Source organism: Ipomoea nil, unplaced genomic scaffold (assembly GCF_001879475.1).
Source record: "Ipomoea nil cultivar Tokyo-kokei standard unplaced genomic scaffold, Asagao_1.1 scaffold2494, whole genome shotgun sequence".
In the NCBI taxonomy this organism is placed as follows: domain Eukaryota; kingdom Viridiplantae; phylum Streptophyta; class Magnoliopsida; order Solanales; family Convolvulaceae; genus Ipomoea; species Ipomoea nil.
The window spans coordinates 716,152-723,856 of NW_017618922.1; positions in this window are offsets into that span (position 1 = coordinate 716,152).

Below are 7,705 nucleotides of genomic sequence, written 5' to 3' on the forward strand. Positions count from 1 at the left end.
TTTGGTCTCTATTAAGTTTATTATTATTATTATTATTATTATTATTATTATTATTATTATTATTATTATTATTATTAATAGGTCATTTAATAAATTACTGTTAGTCAATATTTACGAGAGAGAAAAGCGCAAGGCCAGAGGGCTACACAAAGCAGAACCATATTTCGCATTTGGATTCCTATGGCGATCCGTTTGATAAGCGGAAGAAGCAGTTGGGCGGAGCAGTATAAAAAGAGAGTGATCGGAGGGAGAAGATATGAATTCACCCCGGAGCAACTCCGGTCGGTACGGCTGAGTTTGATTTTCCGGTGGTGTTATATGTGACAATTTCCGGTGGCGGTGAACAGAGTCTCCGTTGGCGGCAGAAATTTCGGTCGGTACGACAGGGTCGGCATTCGACGGCGATCTCTGTTCTCAGTAGCTCTTATCGGCATCTCCAATTCAATTTTGCACCACAGCGTTAACTTCATTTTGGCAATTAATCTGGGCAACAAAAGTCTCTGGTTCTTTCTTTTATTTACTTAATTTGCAGTTGTCTTCCACTCTTCTGTGCCTGTGATTGGAACTCTGTACTTAATTGGGTTTGGCAATTTCCACTCTTTAATTATGATGGTCTTCCACTCTAAGTACAAAGCTAATTACCCCTTAGTGTTTTAATATTCATTTGCTACAGTGATTTTTGCATTTAAGTTTGATAATGATCCTTGATGTTTGTTTTTAGCACGGTAGGATTGTTAAGTTAATTGCTTTAGTTCTAAGAGTACTTATTGCATTTTGAGTAATTTAAAACGATTCATTCAATTATTTATTAAGTTTAGTTGTTAAATTGCATTGTTACAATTCCCCGTGAGATCGACCCTTGCGAAAGCACACTATCACTACAGTGACTCGTGCACTTGCGAGGACATTAAAAATTGTCCATCAATTTTGGCGCCGTTGCCGGGGAATTGTTTATTTTGCAATTTAATTTTTTTGTTTTCTTTTCTTTCCGTTAATTGCTTGATTTTGTTCCTTATCCCTTCATTATTGTCATCTTCTTTATTTTTAATCTTGCATTTCATTTAAGTCTTTCGTCCATTTAAGAACTGCTTTATATTTGTTTTTGCTTTCGCTACTCTCTTTATTTAATTTTCTCATTTCTTAACTGCTTGATTCTTTAATGCTATCTTATTATTTCATTTGTTTTTCCTTTTTAAGCTTGCTCATTTATTTAATTCATTCCTCCATTCTATTTTTTGAAAATTCTATTTTCATTCTCAATCACACAAAAACTTAAAGTTTGAAAAATTTTACATTTTAATATGTACTCTTTTTTATCAAACCAAAATAATTCTTATAATGATGATTTCGTACAGGCAAATTCAATTAATGTTTCTAATCAAAAGCCTGTGCCCGACCCATTTTATAATTCTTATAATTCGTGTTGGGAAAATCACCCGAATTTTTTTGGGAATAATCAAAATGATTTTGAGCCAAACTATCCCAATTTTTATTGTGATTATAATCAAAATGATTTTCAACCAAATCATTCTAATTTTTCTTGGGATGATAATCAACATGATTATCAATCAAGTCATCCTAATTTCTGGGATAATGATCAAAAAGATTTTCAACTTAGTCATCCTAATTTTTATTGGGATGATAATCAAAATAATTTTCATTCAACTCCACCCCAACTTGAAAAACCATCTTTGGAGGATTCCTTGAATGATTATATACAGGCTTGCAATAGGCGGCAAGAAGCAAATGATCTACGGTTTCGAAAGCAACAAGAAGAACATGATCAATGGTTCCAAAAGCAACAAGAAGAACATGATCAATGGTTGCAGATGCAACAAGAAGCTTATGAGCCCCAAGAAATAGATGAACAACGATTTGAAGAAAATGAGGCTTGCTTTAAAAGAATAGAAGAACATTTAGAGCAAATTACAAAATTTGTGCAAGGGCATGTGCCAGGTAAGTTACCTAATCAACCTGAGGATGCTCTGAATGATGAAAAAAATAAGTTAAAAGATAATATCACTTCTAAACAAACTGAAATAATTGAAAAATTGCAAAATGATGTTGATATTATTGTTGAAAATGAGCCTCAATTGCATAAATCTGATAATCCTTATATGCCTCCCAAGCTTTATGTGCCCCCAATCCTTGTTGATGAAAGCTTTGAAATCACCCCTATACAAGATGAAGATTTTGAGGAAGAAGAGCTTTATGTATCACCCCAGCCTTATGTGCCGCCAATTCCATTTCCAAATAGGCTCAAAAGTTGTGTGCCTGTAAGTGTAGTGTTACAAAAAGAATTGCCCCCAATCTCTATTGATGTTCAAGCAGGCAAACTGACCAAAAGTGTGCTTGATGAAACTGTTGATTTTTCAAATTTTAAATCTATGAATTTGTCTGACAGATCTAATCAAGTTTTTGCAGTTAAGGGGTTGAATTTCGCAGGGGATGGTAAGTTGGAGTTTGATAAACTCCAAAAAGAAAATCTTTTGAATGGCGTTGATAAATTAGTTTCTTTTTGTTATTCTCAAACTGCAGGGCTAAATGATAATTCCACAAATAAAAAATCTAATAAAGGAGGACTCTCTTTGTCTTCTTTTCTTTCCTCTCACAACATTGGGGACAATGTTGAAAATAAGTGTGGGGAAGAGATTTTACCCACAAATCACAAAAAATTGAAAAATTTTAAACTTTTTAATTTTCTTATGTATATTTTCTTAAACCTGTTTATTTTAAAATTCTAGTATTAGTTGAGCTTTATTCATAAGTCTTTTAAATATTCGGTGATAAAAATAATGCAGGTTTTTGTCAGCTCTTAGTGTGTATATTGCTTTTGACTAGTTGTTAATTTTTTTAATTTTATATCTTTGTCGAATCAGAGAACAAAAAAAAATCTAAAAAAAAAAATAGAATTTGAAAATCACAAATACCCTTATGTGTTCTATACAATTTCTTTAGTAGTTTATATGTGTCTTTCACCTTATATTACCTTCATCAAATTCTTAAACAATTCTTGAGTGCTATAAATTGTGGTGTAGTGTGTTGGTTCAAGGATCATCCCTCTAACATAAGTGAGGTGAAAAAAAAAAAGATTTGAAAAATATGAAAAAAAAAAAGAGTGTATTATTTATTTATTTATTTTGTTTGCAATAAAGTAAGAGATTCTACTCCGTTGAATCAACCACCTATACACATGTACCATAAATAAATAAGTGTCGTGGTCTGATTTATGAGTACACACAAAATTGAAAATCCAAATAAGTCTGGCGTAAAATGGCGAGGTTTTTGGGGAAGTTCTCTTTGGAAAAAAGTCAAAATAAAAAAATAATGAGTGAACTTTGGAAAAGACGAGCAATTGCATTTCAATTTTAAGAAATGCCTTGATCCTTATTTCCTTCATGTTTTGCACCTGCACAGTGATAGAATATTTCTGAATTTGGTTTAGGTTGAATTTGGTGAAATTTTCATATTTTTCTATTGAGCTTTTGTATAGTTCATATAAGGGGTGTCAGCACACGAACACACGTTTTATATTTATTTTAGTTGTTAAAGTTTTTAATTTCTAGTCAAATGTTTTATACATTCTTTGAGATGGCACTAATTTTGCATTGGTGGTAATAAATTTGGAAGTCTATTTGGGTAAAGCTCGATCTTATGCTTGATTTTAATTTAATTTCTTTTCCTTTTAATAATGTCTTTGCTTGAGGACAAGCAAATAAATAAGTGTGGGGAAATTTGATAAACATTATTTTTAGTGTTATTTTTAATGATATTTTTATAGTTAATTTACAATAATTGATTAATTTATATATAGTTTTATTTATTATTTTGATTAAATAACTTTGTTAATATTATTCATTTTAGGTTGTTTTTATTATATTTATTTTATTATTTGAATTCTGTTAGTCCAATAATTCGTTGATTCTAATTTAATGATAATATTAATAATTTTAGTAGTACATGTTCAGTAGGTGTTTAAAAAATGTAGATTAGTTATATTTGGTCTCTATTATTATTATTATTATTATTATTATTATTATTATTATTAATATTAATAGGTCATTTAATAAATTACTGTTAGTCAATATTTACGAGAGAGAAAGGCGCAAGGCCAGAGGGCTACACAAAGTAGAACCATATTTCGCATTTGGATTCCTCTGGCGATCCGTTTGATAAGCGGAAGAAGCAGTTGGGCGGAGCAGTATAAAAAGAGAGTGATCGGAGGGAGAAGATATGAATTCACCCCGGAGCAACTCCGGTCGGTACGGCTGAGTTTGATTTTCCGGCGGTGTTATATGTGACAATTTCCGGTGGCGGTGAACAGAGTCTCCGTTGGCGGCAGAAATTCCGATCGGTACGGCAGGGTCGGCATTCGACGGCGATCTCTGTTCTTAGTAGCTCCTATCGGCATCTCCAATTCAATTTTGCACGACAGCGTTAACTTCATTTTGGCAATTAATCTGGGCAACAAAAGTCTCTGGTTCTTTCTTTTATTTACTTAATTTGCAGTTGTCTTCCACTCTTCTGTGCCTGTGATTGGAACTCTGTACTTAATTGGGTTTGGCAATTTCCACTCTTTAATTACGATGGTCTTCCACTCTAAGTACAAAGCTAATTAACCCTTAGTGTTTTAATATTCATTTGCTACAGTGATTTTTGCATTTAAGTTTGATAATGATCCTTGATGTTTGTTTTTAGCACGGTAGGATTGTTAAGTTAATTGCTTTAGTTCTAAGAGTACTTATTGCATTTTGAGTAATTTAAAACGATTCATTCAATTATTTATTAAGTTTAGTTGTTAAATTGCATTGTTACAATTCCCCGTGAGATCGACCCTTGCGAAAGCACACTATCACTACAGTGACTCGTGCACTTGCGAGGACATTAAAAATTGTCCATCAGGCATAATGAGGACCTGCGCATTCATTCCTCTCTCTTGAATGACGGTGCAGTAAATGTCTCATAGTAACGCTTCCACCCATTGATATTCTGTCCGTTGGAGTTCTTCCCATCGGGTTTCCACGCGGTGCCGGGTCAGGTGCTGTTGACAACCCGGGTCGGGCGCTGGCACCATTACTCTGTCAACACCTTAGGGATTTTTGGGTGAATGTGTTTATGAACCTATGTTCCTAGAGCTTAATTTTATTAATATATTTATGTTTGGATTTATTACTTGTGTTGCAATCGTGTATCATATTGTTGTTGCTAGTAATTAAAGGCCTAAATTACTTGCTTCATAGCCATATTCATGTCATAACGGGAGTTAGGCATAAATTAGGGCACACGCGATTGTACTTGACTGTTGCACCTTGGGAAAGGGCCTATTAGTTGAGGAATTTATTCTTGATTATTGCACATCGGAAGATGGTCGTAATTAGGAATTCATGAATGCATGTTCTTATTTTTATTGAATGTTTATATCACGGGAGTGAATATTCACTAGGGATAGAGATTACGGGAGTAACTTTATTTCACCTTTGCATTCTCACACTAGTTTTAACCCAAACTAGATATTGCAACATTGATTGACACTAGGTGATTAAACACTTGAATCCTAAGAATTCCATTTTGCTCTATTGTTTTCAACAACTTGCTTAATTAGTTAATTTTGTTTTGCTATTCTTTACAATTGATAAACCATCTATTTCGAAAGGATTAGCTTCTCGTGAGTAGTCTAGTAGCTAGTGTTTAGTACCCCACTTCCCTGTGGATCGATTACCCGTTACTTCGGGTATTATTTGTTTGTCAAATTATACTACAATCAATTGTAGAGAGAGAAACACCACAAAATCCTTTAGATTTTATATAGTTTTCTAGATTTTCATTGAAGATCAATTGAAGAAGGAGATTGACAACCCCCTAATCAAGAGGTCTTAGCAAGCTTGTAACTACATTGATATATTTCTTTTTTTTTTTTTTTTTTTTTTTTGAAAACACATTGATATATTTCTAATTCTACTTTTGTATTGCTTTCTTATATTTGATTTCATGTTATCAATGTTGATTGCTATGCTTGGTTAGATTAGTTAGGGGTTGAATTATGAAGTGATTGATTAGGATTCCTATGTGACTTAATTCTTGAATTGGGGATTGAATACTTGCTATAATTGAAGTCTTGTTGTTAGGGTTTGATTTGTAAGCATCCTATGGAGCTAAGCCACCTCTTAGGGTTGTGCTAAGCAAGTGATCTAGGCAAGAGATTGCTAGATCACTTGTAGCTTCTAGCCTTGACATTTTCTAGCCTCATAATCCAATTTGGATTGGCTAGAAAGGTAGTGTAGGCAAGGTTCTATCTAAGCATTGTTGATTTGCAATAGAGTGGACGGACCACATCCTAAAAACTAAAAATTACTTGTAGTATCTTAACAATTGCTCCGAGTTTCATACTCTAGCTATTGTCTTTCCTTTGGGGTTCTTGAGCTTGTAACTGCCTGGGCGGATCACGGCCAAAATGATGTACGGGCCTTCCCATTTTGCGGCGAATTTACCCCTAATTTGGGGCTGGCTCGCCTCTCTCATCCTCAACACATAATCACCCATCTGAAAATAGCAGGGTCGGACCCGTTTGTCGCGGTAGGGTTTAGCTTGCCTTTGGTAGTTTTCAGCTCGGATCATGGTTGCCTCTCTCCTGTCGTCTACTAGGTGGAGGTCGGCCTGGTGGTGCTCCTCGTTAGTGTCGGGGTCGTACTCTTTTGCTCGGTGGGGGGGGGGGGGGGGGGGGGTATGACCACCTCTTCAGGAGCTCGGGCTTCGAAGTCATAGGCTAAAGAGAAAGGTGCTTCGCTGGTAGCCCTCCGGGGGTGGTGCGGTAGGCCCAAAGAATGGCGTCTAGCTCTTCTACCCATGCTCCTCCTGCGGATTCGAGTTTCTTCTTTAGGCCATCTACAATGGTGCGATTGGCTTTCTCCACCTGCCCGTTTGCTTGCGGGTAGCACACAGCCACTCGGCTTTGGATGATGCGCCACTCCGCACAAAATTTCTCGAACTCCTGCCCCTCGAATTGGCACCCATTGTCGGTGATGAGTTGCATCGGTACCCCGCAACGACATAAAATATTCTTGTAGACGAATTGTTTACAACGGACACTTGTCATACTTGCTAGGGGCTCGGCCTCTACCCATTTGGTGAAGTAGTCCACCGCCACTATCAAGTATTTCCTTTTGCCCGACCCCATAGGTAGAGCTTCAACTATGTCTACCCCCCACCTGAAGAAGGGGATGACTGAGCTGATAGGGGTGTAGTTCATGACAGGTCTACCGGGGCCGACCTGGAAGTGTTGACATGTTTCGCAATTGCTGGCGTAGTCGGTGCATTCTTTAGCCATGTTGGGCGAGAAGTACCCTTGTAGGATGGCCCTATGGGCCATGGTATAGGCCCCTGGTGGGCTAAGTAGGTCTTGATAAACATTAGTTTCATTGTCATTTTAAATAATATTTTTATAGTTAATTTGTAATAATTAATTAATTTATATATATTTTTATTTATTATTTTGATTAAATAACTTTGTTAATATTATTCAATTTTAGGTTGTTTTAATTACTAAATTTATTTTATTATTTGAATTCTATCAGTCTAATAATTCGTTGATCCTAACTTAATAATAATAATGATTTTTAGTAGATTAATAAGTGTTAAACTTAGTGTAGATTAGTTTTACATGGACTCTAATTTATTTATTTAAGCTTTTAATTTTGATTTTTTTTAT